The sequence below is a fragment of the Lissotriton helveticus genome, chromosome 10, assembly GCF_964261635.1.
Source record: "Lissotriton helveticus chromosome 10, aLisHel1.1, whole genome shotgun sequence".
Taxonomy (NCBI): Eukaryota; Metazoa; Chordata; class Amphibia; order Caudata; family Salamandridae; genus Lissotriton; species Lissotriton helveticus.
The window spans coordinates 1,142,401,820-1,142,422,457 of NC_136071.1; positions in this window are offsets into that span (position 1 = coordinate 1,142,401,820).

Sequence of the window (20,638 nt, forward strand, 5' to 3'; positions counted from 1 at the left end):
AGGAGACTGAGAAAAGGTAGATTGTGTCTTAGATTTTTGTTGTAAATTGCAGCCCTAAGATTTGTTACAGTGATCATACCAGGAAAGTTAGATGGAATTGTTTTTGGAAAGTTTTACTGGATGTAGGGGCTTTTTGGTACGGAGATGGGGAAGAGGTTTGTGGAAGGCTCGTCCAGATAGAGATGCCGAAAGAGGATGAAAAGGATACTGAAGAAGCTCAGTTTATTCAAAATTATATTACCAGCTATAAAAAGGTTTGTTTTTTAAGGAGGTGACAAAACTATCCAAGTGTTACAGGCAGATAATGATGGGGTTAAAAGGGAGTAGTAGGCTTGATGGAAGGAGATTTACTGGTTGGCGAAGAATGGGAGAGACAGAAATGTATGAAAGGAAGTTAAATGAAAAGGATGTGGATGGCAAATTCCCATCACTATGATTGAACAAATGTGCCAAGTGGTTCAAGGGTACCAGGACAGTCCAAAGCAACAGTAGGGAGTTGGAACACATTGTTGTAGGATCACCAGTAAATGAGTCAAGGGAAGGATAAGGTGGCCAGAATACAATATTTGGGAAGGAGGCATTCAACAGGTTATGGGGGTTATGTCCATCCCATGACAGTTTAGCAGTAAGTAGAAAGAAAAATCACGTGGCCATCTGTTCCTGAGTTTAGATGGATGTCCAGCAACCAATCTGCGGATCCTCGATGAAATTCTACAGAGATGCATATAAGCCCAACTCAAACAATTAGTATCACGCGTCTTTATTCATCTGCGTGTAACTGCAAACTCAACATTGGAAAGCAGCCTTCTATGCAATACACTCTATTTATTAAGTCATAGCTCTATGGAGTTCATCAGGAGCCAAGGAGGTTCCTTCATGGTTATTTGCAAGACACTACATCTCCCACTCTGTTGAATGAAAACGTACTAATTTTGCAAAAGACATACTCATATATGCATTTAATTCTATTCAATGAATCTCTTTGGGGCTGTAATTGTTCAACCTGAACATGTCTTGTGAAGTTGAGACCTGCCGCCATCATGATCCAAGATCTGCTGTGATGGGTAAAAAAGCATCAGTAGACACTGGTGTTTCAGAATCAATCTCTCCTTTACCATGGAGATCTGGTGAACTATTAATCAAAGGCTGAAAGTGAGAAGAGTCTCTGGTAAATAGACTTCACAGGGCACTGGGCAGTCATCTTGTGTCCTTTGGGCGTCACCACTTGGAAAGACATCAAGGTTTCACCTGTTTTGGTGATGTGGGTAGCTGCAGTATTTGGGCCGGAGCTTGGCAGCCACTAATTGGAAAAAAAAAAACGTAAACTTTTCTAAAAAAAGTAAATAGCCGAGGGAGTCCTTGGATCTCGCTGTATTTCTTTTACCCAGAATTCCATAAAAATGTCAAACATTACTGAAACTCAGGCAATTTTGCCATATTACTGTGATGGGAAGTTCTGGAATCTGCAGAAATACACAAAATTCCCACAACCTTGCATTCCAAATCTTGACCTGTTAAAGCATTTACCATTGCGTGACTGGGCCCAAAGAGCAATATGGAGAAACCAAGTTTTCACTGTGCAAATCGATCCATTTAGGCAATCGAGGTAGCTGTGGTATTTGGGTCTAGGTTCGGGTGCCACAGAAACATTTCCAGACCCCAGACATTTCTGAAAACTAGACAACCAGGGGAGTCCAGGGCGGTGTGACTAGCGTAGAAACCACTACGCTTTCTTACCCAGAATGCCCTTTAAATGAAAAACTTTTATTAAAATCTTGTCTTTTCCACACATTTTCTTCAAGGAATGTTCTGAAGATCCATAAAATTCCTTCCAACTAGTGTTTCCACACTTTTCTAATGAACATAGGGGCATATTATCAAGGGTGGCGATAGGGAATTTTTGCATCTTTAGCGGCTCTTTTCGGCCGCTAAGCGGCGATAATTCAATCGCCCTATTAGCAAGCTGTCGCTAACAGCAGTTAGCAACAGGTTTTAGGTGATAGCGAGCGGTTTGGGGCCCGCTTTGCATGTTAGCGATATTTATCGCTAATGACATGCAAAGTGGGCGTACCCAAACTGTTAGCGACTGAAAACAGTCGCTAACATTGCTATCGCCTATTAGCAAGGCAGGCGTAGAGATGGAAATATTCGCTCTAAGCGCGAATATCTCCAAATACTAACAACTGCCCAGACCAGTTCTTAGCCATGTTATCTAATGGGAGGTGGATAACATGGCTAAGAGCATTTCGTCGCTAATGCATGAATATCGCTGTATTCTCAGCGATATTCACGCATTTCGCCGGTATCACCGGAAAATGTATCGCTTTGGAGATAAACGTTGCTAATAGCACGTTATCTCAGCGATAAATACTGGCGATGCTCAGCGATTCAAAAATCGACGCTAAGCCTAGTTAGCGATAAATATCGCTACTTGTTGGTAATATGCCCCATAGTACCTCACCTATGTGCCAGGGCCTATCACTCACGACAGGAAAGTCTCTTTTGGTATGACAGGACACAGCTTCAGTTTTATGAAGGGTTATTCAAGATAGGTACAATGACCCCCAGCAGCCAACCTCTCTGCTCCTCAGCTCAGCTCCTATCCTGGAATCCCCAGACTGGATTCCAGCAGTGGAACATGAAGTTGCTAGGAAACATGAGACTGCCAGGGACGCTACACGACAACCACATACAATGAAAACTAAACACATCCCCCTTCTTTAACAAAACAAAAACAATTCTCTTCAAACAAGACACTAGATGGAGATTGACATATTTTCCATTAGTATACCTGCCCAACTCTTATGCACAAACGTAATCATCCAGTCTCTTTGGTATTATCTCCATACGTTTGCTAGGATCCCTCCCTCACACATCATCTTGTTCCTCATTTCCTTTTGCAAATACACGCGATCTTAGTTTCATCCACTCACGTATTTCCACCTCACTGCACTTTGCTTTTCATCTTGCATTCCACCACCTACCATCAGACAACTTAAGTAAATCACCAACGCCTTTCTGTACTTTCTTAGGTTCAGATAATTTAGAACCCCCTTCCTTTGCTGCAGTTCCCGAACTCAATCTCACAAACATCCCTTCTTCAAATGTTCTGGTTTTTTTCCCCCAATCTTATCATTATGTCTTTGTTCACAAACCTTCTGGTATAATCCCACCTTTTCTCGCAACTTACTTCCATCAATTTTCTTTCTGTCACTCCTTGCCATCCATGCCTGTACAGCTACTGTGCAAGGCACCCTTCCTTTTAACAAACAAAAAGGACTCTCCCCAGTTACAGAATGCGGTGTTGTTCTGTAACTCGACAACATTTTCTTTACCTGACTTCCCCAACATTAATTTGTCAACACATCCAATTGGATATTCTCCCCAGGACATGGTTGAAGTGCTTGATCAAACCATTTCCCCATGGGTGATAAACCGGCATTTTGCTATGCTTGATGCTCCACCTATTAAGAAATTCACAAAACTCCTCCGAGACAAACTGGGGACCATTGTCGGTCAACATTAATGCAGGACATTCTTCCCTGTGGAAAATGTCTTCACAAAAAACACTCACATTGCTAGACTTGACTTCCCTGACGAAAGCCACCTCCGGCCACATGGAGTAATAATCCATCATCACCAAAGCATATTTTTCACACACACCCAAACCTTCAAAAGGACAGCATATATCTATGGCTACTCTTTCCCATGCTTGCTCTGGCAACTGTACAGGATTACTCGATGGCTCTCTTAACACATGTGACTTATCATTGCACGTGCAAGCCACACATTTCCTTACAAACCTTTCAATCTATCTGTCCATCCCTGGCCGCCAAAAATCCACTCTGGCTTTCCTTTTCATTGCAGACAGGCCACCACGCCCTTCATGCAATAACTCCATCAGTCTAACCCTCAAACCAAGTGGGACCACTAAGGTATCACAGCCCCTCATAATACCATCCACCAGACAACTCCTCCCACACATCCTTGTATCCCAAAACAACTGTCCTGCTTCCTCAACTGGTAGTCGAGACAAACAATCCGCATTGACCTTTCTTATCCCAGGCACATATTGCAATGCAAATGAAAATTCTTGTAATCAATACAACCACTAAGCTATGCGTGGAGTAGCTCTGCCCGTAGTTCTGTACGTAGTTCAAAATGCATGCCCCACACGAAAACACGAAAGTGCTGCACTCCCTACCAACATGCTAAAGCTTCCTTATCCACTGTAGAGAATGTGCTTTAACCTCCCTCAAGAGTGTGCAATGCGAAAGAGACAACCCTTTCTTTACCCTCATGATCCTGCATCAGTACAGCTCACGAACCAAAACCACTGGCAAGCAGCTTTTAGGAGGTTAGCAGTTACATGCAAATTTAGAGAACTAAGGGATGAGATCATTAGAGATCCGTTAATAAATAGAACTAACAACTTAAAGATACAAGAAAGGTTGTTGGATTTAAAAGATCCATGCTAGATAAATCTAGTGAAGTAGCCAGATGCATTGAAAACATCTCAGTATGTAAGGGAATTAGCTGGTCCGGGATCTAAAAATGATCCAGGTGTGCACAAAGTTTATTTACTGAATACCAGTAGTAGAAATGTACGTGCAGTAGGGGAAGAAAACAGGAACACTAACAAGAAACAAGTGGCTAAAAGAGGTTATGTTTCAGGTGCGGGAGAAATAAGCATACAGCTGAGGCCAGCCATTGTCCTGCTGCCAAGAGTCGTTGTTTCAAATGTAAAAAACTAGGCCATTTTTCAAGGGTATGCAAGATGGATGAGTAATAAAGTAATCAGTAAATTTGGCAAAGAATCCCGAAACATCCAACCAAGAAGATGAAACGAATTTAAAGAAGGAAGCAGATGTGGTAGTGCTGGCTGTTAGTAATATTGATGCACAATGCAAGGAATTCAGTCATATATATAGTCCCCCCAGTGCATTTTAAATATCAACGACAGAGATGTGCATATGTGGGCAGATTCATATTCGCCTTATACATTAATTGACAAACAGAATTGGGAAGGTTTAGGTGCTAAAAAATGAAACCCTACTGATGCAGAACCAGAGGGTTATTGCAGCAAGAAGTTGCCTATTTTGGGATTTTTAAATGCCAAAGTGGAATTCCAAAACAGAAAAGCACTTGTTAAAATATACGTGGTTGAAAAAGGAAGATCTTCATTAGGTTGGAGGGAACTAAAAGCTTTGGGAAATATTATAAACCGCAACCATCCTTTGCAAATATTGTTAACGGAATCTCAAGAAGGTAATGAATGGATTGAAAGGCTCCCCTCTCTTTTTAAGAAGGAATTAGGATGTCTTAAAAACATTTGAACATCGCATTGTTCTTATGAAGGATGCTAAACCCAAAGTGCACAAATTACAAAACGTTCCAATGGCACTAAGAGGTCAATTGAATGAAGAGTTGCAAAGGTTGTGTAAGGAGAGGGTGATAGAGCCTATAGAGGCTTCAGAATGGTTAAGTTCCATTGTGATCACACACAAACCCAATGGAAATATCCACATGTGTATGGACTTGAGAGATTTGAATGAGTGCATTTGGATAGATCGACAACCCTTGCCCAGTATAAACGAAATGCTGACTAGTGTGGCTGGAGGAAAATGCTTTACCACATTTGATTTGTCCAGTGCTTATCACCAGGTGCTGTTACAACCGGAGTCAAGAAATTTGACATCCTTCATTACACCAGAAGGAACGTTCCAATTTATTCGCATATTGTTTGGTCTGGCTACTAAGTCAGCCGTGTTTCAGGGGGTAATTCAAGGTGTTCTGAAGGAGTTGTCTAATGTGTTAGTTTTTCAAGATGATTTATTGATTTGGGGAAGGAACCAATATCACCATGACAAACTCCTGAGGGAGGTACTAGCAAAGTTGGAGGAAGCTGGGATCACTATCAGTCTGCAAAAGTGTAAATTTTGTAGACTGGAAGTAGAGTATTTTGGACACCAGTTATCCTTTGATGAGATTAGACCCACATTAAATCTGGTGGAGGATTTGGAAAAAGCTCCTCTCCGTGTGACAAAGATCAGCTGAGATCGTTTCTTGGTCTAGCCGAGTATTATGCCAAACGTGTGCATCATTTTTCTGAGCGAGTCCACCATCTGCAAGAATAAGTGAAGAAAGGGGTAGTATTTCAGTGGACAGAAGAATGACAAGGATCTGTCCTCTCTCCCGCTCTCTTCAACCTCTTTATGAAGCCACTTACCCTCATACTTAAACAAGCTGAAATTAACTATCACCTGCATGCTGATGACACCCACTTGTACTATAAAATTAAATCCAACTGAGATATCTTACACCTCATTACTGCCCTAACCAAGATTCAATCCTGGCTCTACTCCAATCATCTCAAACTCAATCCAAACAAAACTGTAATCATTCATTTCTCTCCTAAAAGCAACCCTCTCCTCATTCAAACATGGATCGCTTACCATAATGCCCTAAACTGTTCTCTTCCCCTCGCCGAATCAGTAAAATTTCTTGGCATCACCATCAACAGTAAGTTAACGCTCAACTCCCATATAAAATATTCGACAAAGGGAGCACTCTTCACCCTCCGACATCTAAAAAAAAAATCAAACCTTTCATTCCAGCGGAAGATTTCAAATCAGTTGTCCAATCTCTAGTCCTCTCGAAAATTGACTACGGAAATGCTTAACTCTCCGGAACTCACAAAGTTCACATCAATCTGTTCTAAACCTAGCAGCCAGGCTAACAACCAACTGTAAATGTTTCAACCACATCTCACCTGCCCTCAAGGACCTTAAATGGTTTTCTATCGAAGGCAGATCCTCCAATAAAATTGCCTGCATTACGCACAAAGTCCTCTATCAAAAGACCCCTCTCTACCTCTCAAACAAACTCAACAAAGCAGGTTGCGCCTGCCCGCTGAGAAGCACCAACTCTCTTCTCCTCATCCCCCATATTTTGAAAAAAAGCCTCTCATTCCCGCTCCTTCTCTGGTTAGGCCACCAGCACCTGGAATGCTCTCCCTAAAGATCTACGTGATAACCCTTTTTATGTCAGTTTCAAAAAAGACCTTAAATTACACCTGCTCAACAAATATTGGGGTACATAATCCCTCTCTTACTGTACATGTGATACTCTCCCTCCTCTCTAGAACCCCTACCATCTCCCCCTCTCACCGATAATACGTCCCTTTCCCGACCCCTCTCCACCCTGCTTCCCTCCTCTCCACATCCTAACATCCCCATCCCACCCTTCTCACACGCTCAACCCCGCCAGCTTTATTCTTGCCCTTGAGCCTACCCATGTGTACTATATTATAATTTGCTACGTCATCTTTTTCATGCTGTTTTTTTTTAACTGCCCTTGCTTTCGTTTTTCTTGCCAATTAGTCTATAGTACTCATAATGCTCTTTTAGTCCATCATGTATGAATGCTGCATTTGAAACAACTGTTATGTATTCCTTTAATATCATCATACTGATGTTAAGTGCTCTGATACCCCAGGGTGGAGCCAGCGCTATATAACACTTCTTAAATAAGTAAATAAATGTCCACAAGCTTTTGAAGCTGTGAAAAAGGCTATAGTGGTTGCTACAGTTTTGAAACCCTTTGATCCTAGGGACAGAACCATTGTAGTAACAGATGCCAATATATTGCTCAATTCTTTCTCCTTGAACTTAGGCACGAGAGAAAAATGTGTGTCTTTCCACCATTATACTACATTTTTTACAATAATTTCCTGCTAACGCCACAATTTCACACTCATATACGTCTTCTTCTTCCTCATCTGACTTGCATCAGCATTTTCTCTCCCCAAAAAGTCGTATAGGTAACGTATTCAGCACCCTTCTACCTTCCACAATCTGGACTGTGTTCGAGAATAGCCAACTTGTTCTTTGCCACATATACATCCCTGCCCATGGCCTTTAGGTAAGTAGTAAAGGACTCTTTCCAGTCCTCCCACTCCATGCAAGTCGGACCTGGTTCCTGCAAAAAACGTAGGAGGAGGAAGAATGGACCGTAATGACATTGTAAGATATAATGCAAGGTACCTCTATCAAGGAATATATTGACACAACACTGATTTGGCCTTAGTTGTCAACGCAGCACTGACAGAACAGTGACAGAAAAAGGTGAGCCTGTCACCGGAATAATATTATAGAACAATGACAATTGTAGGCACAAGTTCAAGGTGAAGCCCACCCCTATATATTACAGCCAGTGTGCCTGTCACTGAAACACAACTAAAAGTATAAGAATTGTTGGCACAAGTTCAAAACGATGCCAGCTATCAATGTATGACAGGCAGTGTGCCTGTCACCGATATCTCACCACAGACTGCTACACGCGTCGACCAGTCAAGGCATACTACCGCACACATCATAATATGAATGGCGGTGCCGCCCGGCAGGCAATCGTGATGATTTCCTGCGGGCGGAAAAGCGGCGGACTGACTTTCCGTTCGCCACGGTACCACCCGCCATGCTAATGTGGCGGGAGGTAAATGGCCGTCCGGCGGTGCAATTTGGCGGGTGGATGGCCACCGCTGGTTGGGCGGTGGCGATCCGCTTGCCATGCTAATAGGCCCCTAAATAACATTACTACTAACTTTGTATTTAAAAAAAATAACACATTAAACACTGTATTTTTCACTTCCTAACCAGGCTTCAATGACGTAAAAATAAATAAACAAACAATACGTAACTATAACATATAACACTTCATAACAGCACTAACATTTCTAAATACCCTAAACACTCTCTAACTATCTTCAAAATAAGGTTAAAAGTTAGTTAAAAGAAAGAAATTAAAGCTTACTGTAGTAATCTCAGGAAACAGGGTGAAGTTTCAGCATGGGTTTATTTGTAGAAAGAACTACACAGCTCATCATCTGCCGGTCACATCTATCTCCAAGTCAGTTGACTCCCAGCATTGAAACATAACATTCCAAAATTGACCAGATGCAGTGACATCATAAATACAGTGACAGCTGTGAGCAAGTATCTAGGTAAGGTTACATAACATAAAATGTAGCTGAGGAATACATATCAAAACATGAAACATAGATCATAACATACCTCCCTTTCTTCAAAATAATAAAATAAAACTTAATTTAGAAAACTAGTGACAAACAGAATGCAGAACATAGCATGGAATATAGAATGACATATCATAACACATTGCAACATATCTTTTCCTTCAATTAAAACAACAACAAAAAACACATAAGAAAACAATTTTAATCACAAAATCTTCGAGGAATGATGGAAATTCTAGAACTCTTCCTCCTCTGTCCAAGAGAGGGAATCAGGTTACCATCCTGTTCGCTTGAACTATAACTATTAGAGGAAGAACAATATCTAGTTTTAACTACTTTAGAAAGATTCCACCAACAACCGCCTTCTACTTGGACAACATTATTGCCAATTCTGATAGCCTTGATAGGTTCACCAAATTTACACTTTCCTTTCTTTGTATGTACAGGACTCTTGATTCAAACAAAGTCACCAACACACAAAGAAACCATTTTGCCGCCTCTTTTTTTGTCAAACCATCGCTTTCTCTTGTGTGACATCAAAATTTGACTTACCAGTTTCCATAAGTGATTCAACATTAACCAGAGAATCAAACCATTTGCACATCCATCCAGGTCGAAAACTGGTATTAGCCTTTCTTCCCCTTAAAACTTCGAATGGAGAAACCTAAGTGGATGAATGAGGTGTGGTTCTGTAGAACCATAACAAACTTTCAAGAGATGCAAAAACATCATGCCTGCCTTTGACAGCCCACTTGATACATTCACCTACGACCCTGTTCATTCTCTCCACTAGACCATTAGTCTGTGGGTAATATAGGGAGCTTTTAAGGTGCTTGACACCACTGGATTTAAGAAAAAGTTGAAATTCATCACTCAAAAACTGAGTCCCATTGTCAGAGACAAGAAACTGAGGAACCCTTCCCTCAAAAACACTTCCTTGAGAAATTTGATAACACTAGAGAAACTGTCCTCTCTGACAACCTTAACTTCCGGCCACTTGGATGTGTCGTCCATCAAAACAAAGATAAACCTCATCCCCAACGGTAAGACCTCATATTGACCCATGATATCAACACCCACTTTGACCCATGGTCCAGATGGACACTCAATAGGAGATAAGGGCGGAACAGCAACTTTAAGTGATTTCTCTGAAGTACAACACACCGGACAATTTTCTATAGTTGTCCTGATCTCATTGTCCATACTGGGCCACCAAAAATCTTGACGGACCCGCCGTATGTTAAGAGAAATCCCTAAATGTCCTTCATGAGATTCCTTGATAATGGTAGATATAAGGGAATGGGGTGGAATTATTTTATCACATCTCATAAGTAACCCATCCTCTATTGATATCTCAGATTCAATTTTCCAGTGCGGCTGCAGTTCAAAAGACAAAGATTTCTCTTTCGGCCAACCATTTCTGACAAATATTCAAACTTCTTGTAAAACCCTGTCTTCCGAAAAAGCTGCCCTCCAATCTTCTTCTGACCCAACAGCTAAAATAGGAATATCTACAGACGCCACCAAACAATCTTCATCATACTCATCATTTAAATCTTGAAAACTCGTCCCCTCACTAAGATCACCACTCTGAGGATAACGTGATAAAAAATCAGCCATTGTAAATGTGTATACTTGTAAAGCACACTATCACCTAGAAGGAATATTGGCGCTGTATACCGCTGTGGAACCCTTCCTGGCTTTCCCTGTGAGATGCCCCTTACTGGGCACCTCCAAGGTGAGGCCAGGCATCCTAGCGCTTTCGGGGCCGTTGTGGAGATTAAGCAAGCTATTGCCCAGAGTTGCAGAGTGGGACCCATGATTAGATTAGGCACCTAGGCGAGAATTATCGAGTCTGTGGACACTGAGCCCAAGACCCTGCCGCGTCGGGAATTGAACTCTGGTCCCGGGCCAGACCTCTGCCTCAGGGTCTGCCACTCTAATCGGTGAGCCATACTTCTCCACATTGTGTTCTTACCACCAGCAATATGTGTGATTTCAAATTGATATTGAAGTAGCTTGCTGACCATTCTGGTAATTCTTGGTGTACAACATTTGCTGGGACCAGAAGACAATATTGAAACAAGTGGCTTGTGATCTGTAACTAAGTTAAAGTGTCTTCACCAAACATATGAAAAATACTTATCAATAGCCCACAAGCAAGTTAATAATTCTTTCTCAATTACAGAGTATTGAGTTACAGCACTCCTAAGAACCCTAGATGCAAATGCAACTGTGTTTTCCTGATTACCAGACTGTTGCGTAAGAACTGCTCCTAAACCAACTTTGCTGGCATCCACAGTTATGAAGTATGGTAATTCTGGATCAAATGGTGTAAGTGCATCACTTTTGTTTAGTGCATCCTTGACTTTCACAAAAGCACGATCACATTCCGGAGACCATGAAAATGTATTGGAAGCCTTAAGAAGATTACTAATAGGTCTAACCATAGATGCCTAGCTAGGAACAAACTTTGAATAATATTCCAACAACCCCAATAATGATTTAACTCCGGTTTTGTCTTTAGGTACAGTAGCATTCATGATAGCATCTATCGGACCTTGCCTGGGCTTGATCCCCTCTTGAGATAGAAGATGACCAAGGTACTCTATCTCATTGCATGAAAACCTACATTTCTCGGTCTTTAGTACAACTCCATTTTTTTTAAACAATTCTAAGACCTTTCTGATAATGTTATCATGTGTCTCATCATCTTTAGCATAGACCAGCACATCATCTTGATACACAAGAAGCCACTCTACACTCCTCAACATGTTCTGCATAACCCTCTAGAACACTAACACCGCAGAGGCTAACCCAAACGGCATCCTCTTGTAGCGGAAGCTTCCAAGTGGAGATACAAAAGCCGTCAAAGAGCGTGAGTAAGGATGAAGTTCTATTTGATGATAGGGGCAAACCAGGTCTAACTTGGAGAAAATGTTAGCGCCTTTGATACTGGTAAATAGATCTGTAATCTTAGGTAAGGGGTGAGAATCAACCCAGGTCTCTTTGTTCAGAGATCCACACACACTCTCAGCTTGCCATCTCGTTTACGGGCAACAACGAGAGGAGACAACCCTAGGGAAGAATCAGTAGGTTCTATAATTCCCTTCTCACATAAAGAAGAAAGTTCTTTGTTGAGATCCTCCCTGATGCTGAAAAGAACACGCCTGAGTTGATGTTTGATAGGAGTACCGTCTTTGACAATGATTTTATGTTTGAACCCAGTAATTTTTCCTAATTCATTATTGAAAACAGATGGGAAATCATTAATCCATTTGGTACTTTCCTCCTCACAAGTGACTAGCATAACTTGTTCTTTGGCACCAGGTTTTAATTGCATGCCAAATAGGCCCTGGTAAAACCACCCTAGTATATTTAGGCCCTTGACCACTACATAAAGTAGTGGAGAAGTGTGGCTCAGGGGTTAGAGGCAGCAGACCCGGAAGCTGAGATCGGTCCTGGACCAGGGTTCAATTCCCCGCCTCGGCGGGTCTTGGGCTAAAAATTCCACGGACTCGATAATTCTCGCCCCGGTGCCTCCTCGACTCACGGGTTCACACTCTGCGACTCTGGGCAATAGCTTGCTTAATCTCCACAACGGCCCCTCGTGGTGGGATGCCTGGCTTTCACCCTGTGGACACCCTGCCGGGGTTTCTCACAGGGGAATACCAGGACGGGTTCCCTAAGCAAGCACCAGGAAGCCCTTTGGGTGACAGGTCTGCGCTATATAAGTACACCTACATTTAAATTTACATAAACTCTTCCCCTAATTCTCCTGCCCTTGAATACTAAGAAATCCCAGTAATTCAAATTTCCGTCCTTCGTAAGAAACTGGTGATCTATCAGGAGGAAATAGTTCTCTCTCTCCCCATGTTTCATGAAAGAGTTTTTGTGTTATCATGGTGATTCTGGCACCAGAATCCACTAGTAGATTAAGCTTCTTATCACCAACAAGTATTTCAACTATAGGCTCGACACAAGATGACGGGTCTCCAGTAAGGCATATTGAAGACTTGCTAGAATCGGTGTGGACAACGGAAACAATTTCTCCCTCTGAATCATCATCCAATTCCAAAACACTGGCTACAGTCTCCTTCTGGAATTTCTTTTTTAGACAGACTGTGGCAAAGTGTACAACTTTTTTGCAAAATTACACATAGAATTCAAAGCTGGACATTTTGACCCCTTACCATGAGTAGAACTACCACATCGTAAACAAACATTGCTGGGTATGGAATTATAATTTTTTAATTTAGAAGAATAATTGCTGCCATTTTTCATAACTTAGTTTTTTGATTTCTTCGAGGGACCTATAAAATTGACACTTTCAACTGGTTTGTCCTCGAGCTCTTTTAGAGAAATGTGTGAGGTTTCAATACTTTTTGCTACCTTAATGGTTACATCAAGTAAAGGGTTGTCCATAGAAAGTAGTTTCTTTCTAATCTGTTTATCTCTGCAGTGACCAACAAATTGATCACGAATCAGCTGTTCGGTAAAATTCTCGAAAAGACAGACAGAAGCCAACTTCCTGAGAACCGAGATATATGCATCGACATCCTCATTCTCTGACTGTTTTCTCTTGAAAAACTTATGCCTGAGGACTATTAAATTGGGTTGTTTATCAAAACGCAATTTAAGTTTGGAAACAGTGCTTTGATATTCATCTATTAACTCACCATTCCCAGGAAGATCAGGTAAGTGTTTGAAAATCTATCGACCTTCGAATCCCAAGGAGTGTAACAAGAGACATTTTTTCCTTTCTGGGCAATTTCTCAGAGCTCCAATGGCACCAAGATATGTCTCAAAGGCATCGAACCAAATGTCTCACTTCACTGGAGGATCTCCCGGAGTCTCCAGAAATGAAGGAGGAGCATTAATGGATTGCATAGAAGACATAATAGAAGACAAGACAAGATTTAGTGCTCAAAGAACTAAAGATTGGACACAAAAAACTAAATTCACAGAGAAAACAACTCTCTGGGGTCAATTAGGATGGCGGATGGGTCGCCACCGCCATGCAGGCGGTGGCGATCCATCCGCCATCCTTGCCCGTCCGCAACCTATTTCCCCCCACCATATTAGAATGGCAGAGGGGACCGTGGCGGACGGGAAGACCGTCTGCCGCTTTCCCGCCGCGGTCGCATTGCTCTAATATGGTGGCAGTGTCTATCAGACACCGCCAGCCATATTAGGATGTGCTGGGGGATGTGAATTTCCGTGGTGGCAATGCCTCCACGAAAAGGCATACGGTCCGTGCATTGGGGGCCCGTTGCGAGCCCCCAGGGTGAAGGGGGTGGTGAACATGGGGGGTACCTATGGTACCCCCCAGCAGTTGCATGCACAATGCGGCAGGCACCGCGCGATGCCTGCCGCTTTGTGCATGCAAATGCACAGCATGCATTTTTTACTTTGCGGCGGGTGCTGCTTAAAGCTGCACCCACCGCAATGTTAAATATATGGGAAGTGACCGCCAAGGTGGCAGTCACATCCTAATTCCAACGGAGGGACCGCCGCTGCCCCTGCAGATGGTCCTTCCACCTCAGGGGTGGCGGACGGACGCAGGTCCGTCCGCCATCATAATCGACCCCTTGGTTTGAAATATATATATGTGTTTGAACAATATATATATATTATATTGTATTGTATAGCTTTATTTCGATATAAAAGCATATCATAAAAGCATTACATTTCAGCAATAGATAAAACGATTTAGCAATACACACTATAAAAATCTATAAGATCGACAGAAATATCAAGAAAGTAAGTATTTAGCAGACATAAAAACAATTTCAAGCAAAAGACACATCAGGGGAGCAACAATTTCTTTGCAGATCTTATCCGCCAAGCCCAGCCCAAAAATTTTGCCATGCAACAGGCAAAGAAGGGACGAGCATCTGAACGTAATATTCGTAGTGCTTCCAGATGTGAGCTGGTGCCCAAGCTCCTACATAGTGGCTTCAGCCATCTCGACCTAGGCGCTGAATATGCACAACACTCAAACAACAGATGGGCAGTGGACTCAGCCCTTGAATCACAGAACGGGCAATATGGAATAGTTTGTAGTGGTGGCTTCCAGGTAGAAGTTAACAGCCCTAGGGGAAGTACTCCTACCCTAAATTTGAAGTACAATGCTCTGTCACCCTGGTTATAAATTAGATCCAGATATGGTTCTCTAATGGGGAGCTCCTTGATTAAAAGAAACTCAACAGCAGATTTGCATAACTTAGAATTGCACATTCTCTTGTTTGCCACCCATAACCAATAAGTTTTCTTAAGCGTCTGTTTAGATGGTGCCGTTCTATTGACCCAAGCATCTCCAAGACCCAATTCATGGAGAAGCCACTTGACTTCCCTGAGCCAGCAGACCTTGTGCCATCCCGGTAGGGATAGGAGTTCTCTTAGGGCATCGGCATAGCTGCACAGTTCTGGTACATTCCATATCCTGGCCCATAATAAGAGGGGGCGTAGCCTAGCTTGTTCACATATTGGGCGAGTACCTGGATCAAATAAGAGGGGGAGTGAGGGAACACTGTGGGGTAACTTCATGAGATCTTTATGGAAGTTATTCTCGAGATAGGTTAGGGTGTCAACTCTCTGCACACCCCACAGTTCCGCACCGTACAGTGCAGCACTCACCACCCTTGCCCGGTAGATGTCTAATAGTGCCCCAATAGGTTTAAGAGATGAGGCTCGTTGTTCTTTAAGCAGGGCCCCTGTGACCCTCTTGTGGGTCAAAAAAACCTTTTGGTGGTGTGCCTTCCAGGTCATGGTGTCGCAGAGTCGAATGCCCAGATAGTCAAACTCTTTGACTCTTTCAAGTGGGACTGAGTCTAAAGCGGGAGGAATGACAGATTTCCTAGGCGGGTTAAGAACAAGGAATTTGGTCTTGCTTATATTTATGGATAGGCCCTTGGTATCACAAAAGACCTTGAAGCTAGAGAGCAACTTTTGGATGCCTGCTTGAGATTTTGAGATTAGGAGGGTGTCATCTGCAAATAGGAGCATAGGTATTTTCCTACCAGCCAGGGATGGTGCGTCTGAAGGTTGTTGAAGAAGGTGCTCCACCACTCCGTTAACATAAAGTGAAAACAGAGTGGGGGCTAGCACACAACCCTGGCGGACGCCCCTATCTACAGGAATATGGGATGTTTTTTGCCCCTGATCACCCCATCTAATCTGGGCAAAGTTGCTTTCATGGAACTTGATAAGCAAAGCCAACAAATAAGGTGGAATACCCAACCCATCTAGGACACTCCACAGTTGGGCTCGTGGGACCAGGTCAAAGGCAGTCCGCAAGTCTATAAAGACTAAATACAAACTGCCCCTGCCCAGTACGACCACTTTCCAATACAACATTAAAAGGCGGAATGTCTGCTCGATGGTACCTGTCCCCGTTCTAAATCCTGCCTGGAAATCTGACAAAACCTGATTTTCTTCGGCCCATTGCAAGATCCTGCCTAGTACTACTTTACCCGCAACCTTTTGTGACGAGTCAAGCAGGCTAATTGGGTGATAGTTAGCTGGGTCGTCCCGACAGCCTTTCTTAAAAATGGGGACGACCTCAGCGCCCCTCCAAGAATCAGGAAGAGAACCTCCCAACACAGCCTCGTTCAGGAGCGAGGAAATTATGCTACTCCACAAGTATGGATTTTTCTTTTAACAAATCCCCAGGAATTCCGTCTGGGCCAGCAGCCTTATTGGTAACAAGGCACCTGATTGCCCCTTCTACTTCCTTAATACTGAAGGGGAAATCATTAATTGTGGAGGCATGTGGAGATCTGGCTAGAAGACCCGTGGTTAATTGTAATACACCTGGTGGGGCAGAGTAAAGCTTGGAGAAGTGGTTGAACCAAACCTCTCCAGGAATATTACAAGTGAGTTGTACATCAAGGGGCTTGTCCCTAGCTCTCAGCAGATTCCAAAACCCCTTAGAATCTTTCCTAGTACTCGCTTCCATTAACTCACTCCAGAAATTATGGTCATGAGCCTCCTTAGCCATGGCTACAGTTTTTTTGTATGATTTCCTAGCAAGTCTTATGGTGCCTGGGTCCTTGGTCTTCACTGCAGAAATAAGTTCCCCTTTGGCAACCCGGCATTTTGAGGAGTACCACTTGTCTCTTGCTTGGGGGATACCTCTCGTTACAGCCCTCACCCTATTTTGGGGCATAATAAACAGTTCACTTAGTGCCTCAATTGTTTCTGTAAATAACGTCAGGACAGGTTGTCTGGTGATTTCCAGGGCGTCGAGACGCGACCCCACAGCTGTCATTATGACCTTGTTTGCGACATCCTTCCCTCATCCGCTGCTACTTTGGCCCATTTTATCCGCCTACCACAGTGTGAAGGCACAAGTTCATGGGAAAATTTCCACTTGTGGATCGACTTGGCTGGGTTTCTATCATGCCAAGGCAGAATAAGGGTTAAGGATAAAGGATTGTGGTCGCTGTCACAAGACAATATAACTTCCATATCTTGATGCAATGGCCATAGGTTGTGGTTCAACAAGATATAGTCAATTCTGGAGGTATATCCCACCCTATTATAAGTGTGCACACCCTTAAGGTCCGATTTGGATCGACCATTCGTTGCTCTCAGGTCGTGTTCCATACAGAGAGCATTGATGTCTATAGGACTCTGCGTCCATTTTTTGATCGGATCGAGGGTCAGGGTGGGGATTCCTCTCCTTGCATCATCATCCCATGTGTCCAGAATGTCCTCCCTAGCCAGAGGCTCGAAACAGCAATTAAAATCGCCTGCGAGGAGAACATAGGAATCAATGCTACAAGTGTGTAATTCACTGTTTAATCCTGTAGAAGATAGCGATGATTGCCCTCCGCTGGCCCCCCTTAGATATAGATTAAATACGTCTAGCTTCCTACCCCCTGACAGTGTATGGATATCCTATGCAGATCAAGAGATTGAGTGGTTTTATAATTTAGACTTACACCCAGTGCAATGCTAACCCATATAAGAAGGCCGCCAGACGGGCGACCTTTGCTGCCATGTTGTTGGGAAGCTGGAACAAAGTAAGTCGTGAAACCTACTCTGTGCCTGGGTTCTAAGCACCAGGTTTCTTGCAAAAGACAGATGTCAAAAGGGTCCACAAAGGCATTCCACTCTGGAATGTCAAGGTTGCGGGCAAGCCCTGCAACATTCCAACTTAGGATCTTTATCAGAGGTTTACCTGAGGTAACCTACCTTGAAGAGTTGACAGATACAGCCGGGATAGACTCCAGACCTGCCACCGTTGCAGCTACTCTATTAGACATTTGCAGGGGCTCGTTCTGGTGTTGGATAAGAGCCCTGTCTACAGTAGTCCCCTTCGCATCTACTGGAGCATTCTGAGTGGGTGGCAAGGGAGTCATAGGGGGTATATCCAGTTGCTGCGCTACTTCTTGAGATTCCAGAGTGCATAAATTGTTCAAACCCCCCCCTTTTAACAGAACTTGAGGCATTACTTCTAAAACTGGGGGGTTGGTGAGCGTAAATTCTGTCGTCAGGGATAAGGATTCTAGGATCCCTAGGGGCAAAGGTAAAAGGGCTCCTTCCGCTACTTGAAAAACTGCTTGCCTTGGGAGTCAATCTACATCTTCGAGACCACTATATCTATTCATGGTTGGAAGCCCGTTCCAGCGTCTAGGGAAATCTTGGTGGTTGTTCGGGTGACTCCTCCATGTGTGATTCCGTACCAGTGACCAGTCACCTTCCTGGGTGTGTATGGGGCGAGGCGGATAGAAAAAGGACAACTGCCTAGGTATGATGGAAGAACCTTCATTCATGGGCCATGAGCAGATGTGGTGGGCCGTATATGGGTCCTCAAAGGTCACCACTATACAGTCCCCGGGACTGGATTTCCTAGAGGGTCCCACCCAGGGAACTCGACGGACCATTAGAACTCTGCTTCTCCGACCATTTGGAATTGGTCTGTTCGCATTAAGCCAATACATTATCTTGTTCTTCAGAGACCAGTGGTTCTCGTGGTGACCATTTCCGACCTGAGGGATGCCCGTCAATACAACCACGTAGTCATTGGCCTCTGGAGGAAGATCAATATAGCCCCCTCTAAAATTATTCTTACTGCGTGAATCCTGAGTCGGTTGTTGGACAGTTTTAGTGGTGCAAGGTTTTAGAGAAGCACCAACATTGGGATTTGCTGAAGATTGAGAGATGGGGTGCTTAGGAGCTCTAGAAGTAATAGCAGCAATATTTTGGTCCACGCCCACAGTCCGCGGTTTGGGAACCGGCCGTACTATAGTGGGTGCTGGGGGGGGGAGTTGTGGGGCTTGTGGAGATGGGTCTTCTCCAAGGAGGCCTTGATTTTCTAGACTTCTCAGGCCTAGAGTGGCCAGAGCAATAATGCTCTTTTCCATCTCTAGCAAGTTGTTTTCAATGCGTGAGAGTCTAAGGTCTAAAGGAGAAAGAAGTTTCTGTAAAGTTTCCCACACTATACCTATGAATTCCCCATCCTTCCCTTCCCGGTCCCTTAAGTGTAAACCCTCATCCTCTGCAATTGTACTAATAGAAGCAGAGGCTGTCCCCTCATTATCCCCCTCACGTTGTGCCTGTGCCCATGAGGAACACCTTCCTACTACATTGAGTGCAGGTGCACTACCCACATTCAACTGATGTGCCACCGCAATTTTAGCCTTCTTACGAGAATAAGAGGACTGGGAATTGCGTTTCCTTTTGGGTGGTTTACCAGTAGTATTGTTACATATAGGTGTGTGTGGGATTACCAGGGGAGGGGAATCAGAGCTAACTTGCTGATTGGAAATAACCACGGGTAGGTTCAGGTCGCCTGTCTGAATTAATGGACTCGTGGCTGGGGAAAGGGAGGGTAGGATTGGGGGCTGATGGACGTCTGCGTGGATAAGTATACTGTGGGGAGCGTGCAGACGCTCCGAAGTAACAGCAGAAGCTATGTGGCCCAGGGAGGATTTTTTTGAATTTACAATGTCCTGGGACAACCTTCTAGCAGCTGCCAAGTCCAAGGAGACACGAGTCTGTAGTTTGAAGATTTCTTGGTCTATGGCTAAATTGGTACGAGTAATAAAATCATCCATGGGGCCGTTGATTGGTGGCGCGCCTTTGGCAGTCCTACTCCGGGTTGCCCTGGAGCACATGACTTGGCGAGATGGACAGACCTCCTAGATTAGCGCTATAATATACAAAATAAAATGAGGTACCAACGGCCAATTAGTCCTGGAGCCAGATTAGGGCGAAAAAGAGGGTGGCCCAGACCAGACCTCGCAGACCTCTAACGGCCTCAAATGGCCCGCTCTTAGCCCGGTCTTCGCCCTGAGCTGCGTCCCGCGCTGCGGGAGTCTGATGTTATGATATAGGGGCGTGGTGGGTGGGGGGCAGGCCAGCAGGGAGAGCGGACCGGATGGTGGCTCACCGGTCTCGCAGGGACTCCTGGTTGCTGGAGTCCCCGCACACTCGCAGCCCCGCCGAGCCTCTCGCCCAAGCCGCCGCCTTACAGCCCCTTCTTCTCCCTTGAAAACGAAGCTCCACGTACTCCTGTGCGCAGCGGCACCCGCGTAGCGGGTGCGGCAAGAAGTTGGTCCGTTTTTCCCAAAAGGGCAGCGTCTGATCTGTGAAGCC